Here is an 11385-nt window from a genome sequence, read left to right on the forward strand (position 1 = left end):
AGTAGAAAAATATGTGCACGTCATTCAAATTTGAAATCACTGTTCGTAGAGTTTACTGAAGTTGAACTTAATTCCAAGCCAAGCTGATATGTGTACAAAATGTCTCCTGAATTATCAAACTGATGTAACCCCATGACTAATTCTGCAGTAAAAATATGTTGATTTCTTTTTCTTTTGGTACACTCCCCCTATCTACAGGAACATCCTTTTGTAAGCAGTTTACAATCAATAAAAGGAAGATTGGAGTTCCAGTGTGATATACACTTTTCAAATCTAAGATCCCAGCCTTTGCACGTTCCTAATTTTACCATTATGAGTACCAGGAAGACTCTTGACTTATTCATGTGAATACGTCATACGCCCTTCAGTATTTTATGAGATCAAGTATGTGTCAAAAGCTTTCTCAGCGAAGCAGAAATGTGTTTTTTATTATTTCCATAGGCACTGGAAAGTGCATTAAAATCTTTACTATTGACTGAAAAGAAACTTTCGTTTTTATTACTGTAGAATAGAGATAGTGAATAGCCTGAAAAGAGAATGCTGTACACCTACTGCATCATGATCTCATTCTCAACATGATTGCCTTGGTGCTTGCCAGTTCCAATGTTCGTGAGTCACACTCCAGTATGTGATTTGCTTAAAAGCAATAAATGTCAGCACTTTTATTTACAATCCACCTTTGAGGATTTGGAAGTTGTAACTTCAACACATTTTTTCTGTGACCATGAAAGCTAGGAACTAGCTTTACGTTTTTCTTTCAAATGAATGATGAAAGCTTTGACATATTGCTAGGTCTGACCTAGCTGCAGTGGGTTAAGATGTCTAACTATCCCAACCCACCATTTCCTCCACTTTGCCAGAAATTACCATCCTCGTAGGTGGGGCGGCAGAAACGGCTCTTCTCATTCTTGCTCAAAATCAGCTGAAGTTGTTCGGGTTGGTAGATCTGCGTCATGTCAGGCCACAATGCCCATGGCATGGTGGGAGCCCAGTGCTGTTATCACATCTGCTGGGGAGGTGGCAGCCTCAGGCAGATGGCGGAGGGTGCTCGAGGTGTGGTGAGCTCAATGCCTGTTTTCGGGAGCCCTGCAGGCTGCTGTTGTCACCTGGCTGCAGGAGCTGGGGTGTGTGAAGCAAAAACACACTCGTGCTGAAATTTCAGGATTGGGTCATGTATGATCTGTGGGGAAGGGAGTGGAGAGAGCAAAAGACCAGACAAATAATCCATATGGTGAGTCAGTGGGAAAGAACTGAATGTAATTCCAGTCTAATAATGACTCATAGTCCCATAGTTTATAGTTCTTGAGAGAGTGCCTGATCACATGGGCTGTAACGTACACATTTATATGTTTTCCTGGAGGAAAAATGAGAGAATTTATGGGGGAAAATATCCCAACAAGCCTTTAATTTTAGCTTACCTATTTCTCGTGTGTATTGAAAGTTTCTATTTATTCTAAATCTCATTGCCCCAGGTCCATTTTGCCAATAAGCCTGGCAAATTTTGCTTATGAACTAAGAGTGCTTGCTGGAAACCTTACAAGCATTGTACAGCTGCTTTAAAGACACCTACAGGAACGTGGGACGCCGCTCTGCAGCGTTCATGTTACCTGCTCATTATGTAGCACAGCAGCGGTACGTTGGGAAACTGGCTGCACATTTACAATTCAGTGGATAATCCTATCCTTCATCTGCAGGGTCCTTGAGTTTGGTATGTGTTGGACTGCATCCACTGTTACTATATATTGCTCAAGTCCAAGATAAAGGGCAGTGCTGATTTGCTGGAATTAGGTTCTCAAGTGATTATTTTCCCCGCAGCCTGCTTTCCAGATGGAGCTGCAGGCAGTGTGGACCCAGCCTGGGCTGCAGATAACATAAGGTCAGTGGCCAGGGGAGCTGCAGTGATGGAGAAGACGGTTATTCTATCAGTGGTGGTGGTGGAGTGTAATATGAACTGCAAAAAGGCCTTTTTGGCTAATGATTCCTAAAGAAAGAACCCTTTTCAGTGGAAATTATTCAGGGAGAAGTAATTGTGGTTGTTTGGCTATTCCCATGGTGGGTTTGCACACTGCCTTACGTTCTCGAGAATAATCAAGTTACTTAAAATGTTTAACAGTTCAGTTACTTACGTGCTGCACGTGCATAGAGGTTCATCCATACAAATATAGAAAGAACCTTATTTACTGCTCTGAAGGAAAAGATTGGAGTGGTGTAAAATGTGTGAGAAGCTTCTGCAAATACCTTGATATGGTTAAACAATTATTATTGCATAACATTTATGCAAGAAGTAGTGGACATGACCGAAAGCAATAAAGCATCCTGTGTCCTTCTCCCTGGAAACATGGGAAGAATTCTTATACTTAGGCTTTTTACTTGAAGTTCTTCCTTTCGGAGAAATGGCAATTAGAGGAGGGAACTGGAGAAACTGGAGGGTGGAAAGTCAAATGAAAGTCTGAAGTTGGAGCATGTTAAATCTCATTACAAAATGCTCAAGCCATGAACAAATGTCCTTTTCTGAACTAAACTTGACATAGGTGTCATCAGTTTGAGTTAAAATTCATTTTGTTGATTTTTATCAGGAGTTGGAGATACTGATCCACAGGTACAGCAAATACTTTCAGAGAGGCTTGTCGCCTCTTTTCCTAGTGCCTTGCATCCAGCTGAGAATGCCTCTCTGTGGCCTCTTGGCTTCTCCCTCCCAATATTAACTCTCTCCCGTCATCTCCGCACCTGAGTCTGAGACATATTCCCTAGGCCAGAGGTGTCAAACTCATTTTCACTGGGGGCCACATCAGCCTCGTGGTTGCCTTCAAAGGGCCGAATGTAATTTTAGGACTGTATAGGAGTAGTTACATTTATACTGTCCTAAAATTACATTCGGCCCTTTGAAGCAACCGTGAGGCTGATGTGGCTCCTGGTGAAAACGAATTTGACACCCCTGCTAGGCTCTCCTGATGGTCGATGAAGGGAAACAGACCTTTCATTGAAAAATCCTCAAACTGATTTCCGTGTCCTAGGTTAGAAGGGATGCACTCTAGAATAATCACTAGGTTCTTTTCCTCATATAGAGTGAGAGCTTGCTCAGATATCACTGACTCCATCTAGTTAGGTGAATCTCACCCTCTTCTTCTGAATGGTCCTACATGTTGTTTAGTGTGCTTTAACCTTATCATTAACTCCTAATACCTCAAATGAAGAACAGCTTGCTCTGCTTACATGTTCATTTCACAATCCACTGCAACTGCAGTACCTTAGAGGAAATCCTTAGCAATATGCTTCCTGAATTTTGGAAATATGTGCTTGAGTATTTGGAACAGTGGATATTTATTTCTGAGAAGTTGCAGGGTTTGGCTCATCCCATGGCAGCTTCCTGTGCTCCATGCCTCTGGGCACACATGCTTTTCCTCAGGGAATTTGTACTACATTCTAATTTATATGTATTATTTTCTTGACGTAAAGAAGAAATAAGTATTTATTTCAGTCCTTATCTCATGCTTCTCTCAGTTCTCAAAAGTCACTTCCCCAACGCAAGAGGCCAAATTCTGCTGTTTAGTGTCAAAGTAAAATGGCTCATTTGAAATCACTGGTTTCACTTTGGATTGACATTAATGTAATTGCTAATCAAGTTAGGCTCACTAAGCATAAAACTGGACATTTTAGGTGCAGCCTCTTTGAGAAACGAGTGATCTAACAGGGTCTAAACACACTTGTGTTTTCTGGTGTTAGCTACACTGAGTTTAGATGTAAAACACACTGGAGTGGTTCAGTTTTATTCCAGCTGCCAGGCAGCAGCCCCTTGCTGTGTGGTGAACCCAGCTGGACTCCTGCTCTTGGGCGGTAGATGTTGGGGATGTAGCTCTGTCACCCCCAGCTCAGCTGTGCGGGGTTCGCATGGGAGTATCAGGCTGGCACTAAACACTCTGAGGAATCACAGAGTGGGACGGAGTCTCTCCGCTTCTTTCAGGTGGTCTTGCAGGCCTAGAGGAGCAGAAAAACATCATCTGATAGTGGCTACCAAAGTGCAAGGGACATACTCTCACTGCACCTGGGGAAGTGCTGGGTGAAGGGAGTCTCTGCCAGTTTAACATGATTGTTTTTCTGAGTCAAACCCTGCTGGGCCATAGGTGCTGCCTGTAGTACGCTGCAGTCTTGCGAAGTCTGCGTTCGACATTTGAGTATTTTTCCCAGTACTACTGCTGGCTTCTTGGGAGATCTCAGGAACCAACATGACGTTAGTTTTGTGTAGTAGCTAGAGATCACATACCTGTTTACTTTTTGTAATGCACTGGTGAAGGTGCAAACAGTTAACCATAAAGAGCCAGAATAAGATTAACGCTGGTTTTTCTTACACAGTTGCAGATTATCGCTATCTTTGTCTTCACAGACTCCCATTTTGGCACAAGAGGGGTACACTGCTGCCAAGCTTTGGGGCTATAAAATCCAGAAGGGCAACTGGGGAGACTGGGCATTTCTTAACATCATTGTTATGAAATAGTGAAAGAAGTTTTGGAAGTGATAGGGGCTGCCCACAGGTTCTCTTACTTTAGGAGACTGCTAACACTCTCCTGCAGTGCTTGTTTTCTTTTTCCTCCATGTAACCAGGAGGATGGTTGTGTTGAATCAGCACCTTGTGAAATGGGGCTGTCTCATGTCACGGAAGATGCTTGCTCATGACAGAGAAGGGCAGCCAAAGTCACTAAAGGAGCAGAGAGCAGTAGATAGACTCTTGGAGGTGTCCCTGTTTTAGGTGGTGCACTGAATTCCACCTTATCTTTTGTTCAATGTGTTGTAAATAAGGCTGCCTCCTACTCCTGTTTATCTGTCCAGCTAAAACTTCTAACACCAGTGATGGTGAAAAGGACCAGGCACTGGGCTCATATTCACAGTAACACATAAGCCCATCAACTTTCATTGTTTCCCATAAGTTTTTCACTTGTCTTTACTTTAAATGGTAGGAGGGGGTCTCTTTTTTTTATCTTGTGCTGTGCATTTCCAATGATATTTAAACATCACTTTTCGGCTAAACGTTTGGAAATTCAGTGACTACGCAAAACCCTGCAATACCATACTTTTTGCACGATGATCTGTTAAAATGTTTGTGGAGTGAATTTATCCCACTTGTAAATTAATACACTTAGAAACAAATAATTGTGGGTTATTTTGTTTTGCTCTGTTTTGTTTTTCAGAGTAAGATGCTATTCAGTCTTGGCTTGCTGTCTATACTTGTGAATGCTAATGGATTGTTTTAGTTAAATCCACTAAAAACTTTCTCAGTTGACTAATGTCATTCAGATAACATAGAATAGATTATTGTTACCTTGGGTTAGAGGGAAAGATGCTGTTGATTGCTGCAAATGAATTTCCTGTGTGCATGTGGCAATATAGGAGTGAGCTGTGATTTAGGGGTTTTTTTGTTTGAGTTTGCTCCTGCACTCAACACAGAACATTCCCAGACTCTACTTGATGTCAGTGAGAAGAGGATTTGTCCCTTGGTGCTCTAACGTACAGAGCTTTCATTTGTTTGGATATTTTTTCCAGTCATAATAGCTGTGTTAAGAACTGTGTAATGTATCATAGAGTACAATAAATGGTGGAGAACTGGCTGTTCTCAGAAAGACCGTCAATGGAGACTCATCACTGAATGACAATATTTCCAGTCAAGTTCTGCAGGGACCAGCACTGTAAAAGCGCTATTAAGGATTTTCATTAGTGTTTTGAAAATTCATATAAAATCTCTATTCTTAAAATGCTTATATGCCACAGCTTGAAGGAGTATAAAACAAGAACAATAAAGTGCTGATACTGAGTGATCTATATTGCTTGATAAGCAGTCCATTTATGTTATATTTGACCTTATTGAAACATATTCAAAGTCATTCACGTAGGAGTATTAAATACAGGTCGTCTGCCTCTGCAACAGGAAACTATGTCCAACGGCTGGGATGACTTTGCAGCTGGGTGGATGAAGAAGAGGAGCAGCTAACAGCACAGTGTTAGAGCAGAAAGTGAGACCTTTGGGTGTGTGTATAACAGTCGGGGGAAGGAAAGGTGTGATTTTGCTTTGAAACGTGGCATGACGGATGCAAGGAAACTGCTTATCACATTGGTGTCGATGGTGGTGGACTTCAGAAACTGGGGAGAGGGCAGAGCAGTGCCACCAGAATGACATCAGGGTTGAAAGAGATCCTGGCAGCTGAACCATAGTTCTCTAGTCTGGTTAGCATATCAAAAAGACAGGGCTGAGAAGCTGCTTAACAGCCTGAAAGAACCTTTCCAGCATCAAATACTGGGTGATCAAGAATCCTACAGCTTTATGGAGAAGGAGATAATGAGAAGTTTGGGAAATGGCTGAGCCCAAGCATTTTTTGGAAGTGGAGTACACATTTTTCACAAAGAGGGTTTGATCCTTTGAGCAGCCCACCAAAGGAACCAAGGGCCCCATTTCCTGATGTGTGCAAATCACGACCATGCGACTTTCTGGAAGATATATTGAAGTTAAACATAAGTTAGTAGATTTGTTATTAGAAAAAATGGATAAAATGTGGAGGCCTGTGATATATGAGAGATTGAAACAACAGAACAGTTAATAAAATATTAGATCATTAGCCCTTTTCATTTGTCCTTAACCTTTGTGGTTACAAATGCATAATGTCCTATATTTTTGGCATTTTCTCACTTTTCCCTGCATTCCCTGAGCAGTAACTGGCCATACCATGCTGTCTTGGTAGTCATTCTTTGTATATGGGTCTAAGGTTCTTAAAGGTGTGCATATTTTTTTGTACCTTCTTCCCAAGTTGTGCTTTGTGCAGCTGTCCTGACAAAAAAAAAAAAAAAACAAAACAACCCAACCAACCAACCAAAAATCTTAAATATTTTATAAAAGTATTTAGGGATCAGCCTTTTCTTGAGATGAAGAATCCTCCTCCCATTAACATCAATGATGCATACACATTTAGAGATACTTCCCTTGCTTTCAAGGATCACTAAGTTGTTTTCAGCTCTGATTCTTCAAAAAAGTTTCATGATTAATCTCTATATACCTATAAACTATGCCCTTTTCCTGCTTATTTGATACTGTTGTTACCTTTCAAAAATAACATTTTCATTGCTTTGTTGCTTGTTTTTTTTTGGTTGGTTGGTTTTTTTGCTTAGGTTGTGTTATCGTTTTGACCTCACTGTTTAGTAAACAGACAATAAGGTAAATACAAAAGGGAAGCAAAACCATGCCAAGAGTTTATATAGGGAAAGCGGGTGTCTACAAGGGACAGTTGTTTCAATGCATGTTTAAATAAGTATTAGAGTCCCAAATGCATCTCACAAATGCAGAGCATCATTCGCCACATCATAGTGGCAAATTACTCACCTGCATTGGATTCCTCGTGGCTTTTGGCCCTCTCTGTGTTAAGTACAATATTTCAGGAGGGACCACAGTACTGAAAGACAGGAGCTTGATTATCTTTTATTTTCATAAGTACATTAGTGACTAGAAATGAAAACCGACATTGGGCTCTAGCTGCTAGAAGGAGAGGGTCCCCCAAGCAAGGAACATATAAGCTCAGTAGATGTGATTGAAAAGCAGTAGCATTTTGCATATGTTGACAAAAACATGGTAGTATGGTCTGCTGCAGGGGACAGGAGAGGACCATAGGTTATCCAGCTGTCTTAACTGTCTTGTGTATCTCTTATTTCAGCAGTTACAGAACTCATATTTGATTTATTTTTGCTTAAACACAAATTCAGACGGGAAGCCTCAATGAATGAGAAGCTTTTGTCTTCCACCTGGACCGGCCACGTTTTCACACTTTGTCAATCACTATTGAACAAATCCAAGTTCTTGTAACCTGGGCATATTTGTGAGCCAGTCAGATCAGTGGAAGTGATCCCTGAGTTCAGTCCTGCAGACACTGCATTAATAAGCATATGATAGTTCTCCCTGTGTGTTATTGTCATGATTGGGAAGCAGATAATTTTGGAAGCGTACAGCTGAGGTTAGGTTTAATGTCAACTTTTTGATTAAGCCTTCTGGTGGCTCAGAGATCATCTTATTTTCTTTGCCAGGAATATTGCTTTTTGTTATTTTACTTAAATGAAAGATCCATAGAGATTTCCATCAGTTTTTTGAAAGTGGCTATATGATATAGTTCCTGCAACACAGGGAGGGGAAGGGGGCTGAAGTAAAGGCTCTGGACATCCTTTCCTGTCCATGCTCCTTGACACAAAATAGTCATTTTTGCCCATTTTGGTGCATGTCTTTGTCCTGCAGCTGTAACAGTGGATGCAGCCATTTAAAAGTGGGCTTAAACTGCAACACTGAAAGAGTTTGATGTATTTGACTAGAGGGACTTCAGGGACCTGAAAGCTTGTGCACTGCCATCTCGGTGGTGAAAGAAGCAGCTTTGTCCTCTTAGAAGTCACAATCTCATGACTTTTTGTGGCTCTTCCTGCAGAAATGTGCCTTGGGAGCAGCCCTGGGGAGCAACGCCGCAAATATTACACCAGATTTGCATCATCAGAGAGCCTAGGCTTAGTAAAAAGCTCCTTCTATGGACAACTTTATAGTTTCACACCACTTTGGGTAGCAGTGAAGAACCACCAAGAGAGGTGTGAATGCCAGAGAGAGCAACCAGCTTTGAACATTCTTTTCCTGCATTAGGTTCGTAGCAAACATGAACTTCCTGGTTTCTCAGGGTTACACAAGAGTCATGTAATAATAAATAATCTAAAGAATCGACGTTATGGAAATAGTATATTTAGGGGTCAAACCACACCATGGAAAAAAAGTTTTCAAATTGCCCAAAAGCAAAATCCACTAAAATTCTTGCTGTTTGTAAAAAGCTTTAGCAGCTTTCTGAATGAAAACATCCTAAAATAAGAATTCTACGTGGTTTGACTAGCAAATGTGGAAAGCAAAGGTTCCTATGTTTCTGATTTTTTCCTCATTTCAGCCTGTCAAAGTCATTCACTCAAGTTAATCCAAATTTGCAAAGCTTTTGGTGTCTCTGAAAGAGGTTTTAAAGTGGTTTATTTTTTCTTTTGCAAACAAAAGGGAAAAAAAATCTCAACAATAAAACCTCAGTTGCAATTTCACCTGTATTCTCATGAATTTCTCTAAATCCCTGAAGAAAATGAAAAACTACTTCTTCACGTCCTTCATAGTTCTTATAACCCGATGATCAGTTCAGTAAAGCTTATGATAGTTTCATTCCTGACTTTCAGAGAGACTGTACTTTCACTCCACAGAGCTTAGTGTGAAAAGCTAATGGGAAATTTCATTGATTAGTAAGTGATTTGTTTCTGTCTGTACTAAAAGAGCAATCTTAAGGTTAATACACCAGCTTACCTTGTATGACGGTAAATAAAGGAGCTTCCTATTACCTTGTATCTGAGTATATTGTCACAAATGTTAAGACAAGGTCAAAACCTTAATTTCAAGCTTTAATATGCTTCAATTTGCCTTATTCAAACACTATATATAGGTTTATATGCTGCAAATGGTAGTATGAGGCTCATCCAAGGGCCAGTCCTGATGCAATACAACAGGTGCTCAAACTGGCACAGGAGGAAAGAGCAGAAATCTGGAGTCCTGGCAAAGTTCTCCTCCTTTGCTTCATGTCTATTCCTGATATCAGGTGGCCAGGGCCCTGCTGATCAACTGTTCCCAGTTGGAAACAGGAAAAATGAAAATAGCATGATGGGCAGGGCAGGCTCTGGGAACTGACAGGCTTTCTGGGTGACTCTGGTGTGAGCATAAGTGCATTGCAGACACAACCCCACCGAGGGTGCAGGCTGCAGGGGGTATCTTAAAGGTAATATTGCCGATTAGTTTCTAGTATTTTAAATGCCTGAGGATGTAGTTAATCTGTAGGTACTGTCACTTCACATAAGTTTTTTGTTTAATTTTAGAAATGCTAGTGCACAGAGACGGACAGTCTGTTGACAATAAAGCACGCTCCATGAAGTGGTAAACAGAGATAATCTCTTAACAAGGCTCAGGTTTTGTAGCAACATGTATAAGATATGAGAAGCAAAAAATGCACTGTGTAGGAATAGTTGTGTTCCCTTAGAAGAGGGTGTATCTGTGTGTGCGGCAGCCAGATAGCTATCCTGCAAAACACTCTGCAAAGGGCAGTACTGGTATCTAACTGACAGATCAGCAGCTCTGCCTCCTCCTAAGGGTGCATCATGCTCTAGTCTGCTACCCAACAAGGGATTATGACTTTTTTTGTGTGTGTTTCCTTGGTTCTCCGGGTTTTTATTTTGGGAGGGAGGATTTTGTTGACTTCTTATTCCCATGCAATTAATAAGTCCAGATCACCCAGCATTAACACTTGGAAGGATATTTTAAAGTATCACCTCAGAAATTCAGTCCTCCTGACACTGAAGCTGTGGGCCACACACAGACCAGATACAAATACACCAGAACAGTTAATAACCTGGTGATAAGGCATTCAACAGGAGGCAGAAAGCTTAAGCTGAAACCTTTCTTCCATTAACTTCACATCATCAGTCTGTCTCCTAGGCCTGTGTGAAAACTGCTTGAGTATGAAATAATAATTGGCAAATGCTCACACTGTACGTGGGGATCCAAACTATGAAGCTATTTTAAGGAACTCTCTCATTCATTTTGAATCAAAATTTTTTTCTAGATCTGAGAAACCATTTTTTTTCTGGACATTTTATCAAAAGTAAGCCATTCCCATGAAAGTTTCTGTTTCTATAAATTGATTTTTTTCTTTCCACTGTGGAACGAACTTCCATTTTGTGCTGCTTTGTAGAATTATGCAACTGTTTGCCATAGAGAGGTCTTTGTCAGCTGGGGTCCCAGTATGGTCTTAAGGTAGGTGACACATTCTTGGATGATACCTAGACTCAGAAAGTTTTGGTCTACAAAGCATTTGGTTCATTTTCAGGTTGCTGAGGAACTGGGGCTAGTTCAGTTCCCTTGTCCTGATATCCTGATTTCCATTTGAAAGTGAGAATACTCGTACTAATCTCATTCTTACAATACTTCAGAATCTACGGGCAACATTTTGTACCAACAAGATTCAAAGATTGGGGTGTTCTAAACTTTTAATTTTATTGGCACTCTTGAATAATTGAACCATGCAGTAGAGGAAAATTATCTTCTTGTTGGGAACAATAATTTGATCCACAGTACTTCATCCCCTATGGGTCCTCTGCTTTTTGCTTGGAAAATGGCAAAGTTTATCCTGAAACTAGACCCGTGTTACTGAGTAGAGATCTGATTTGAGACAACCCTGTTGACTGTGACCTGCCTTTTAGATTCATAGAAGAGTGGTTTGTCCAGTCGATAAATATGGTCAGGTTACTCTGATTTCACTCCTAGTTTTGTAGTCATCTTTGTCTGCTACTGGGAAATGTAGCTTT

The sequence above is a fragment of the Caloenas nicobarica genome, chromosome 1 (assembly GCF_036013445.1).
Source record: "Caloenas nicobarica isolate bCalNic1 chromosome 1, bCalNic1.hap1, whole genome shotgun sequence".
Lineage (NCBI taxonomy): Eukaryota > Metazoa > Chordata > Aves > Columbiformes > Columbidae > Caloenas > Caloenas nicobarica.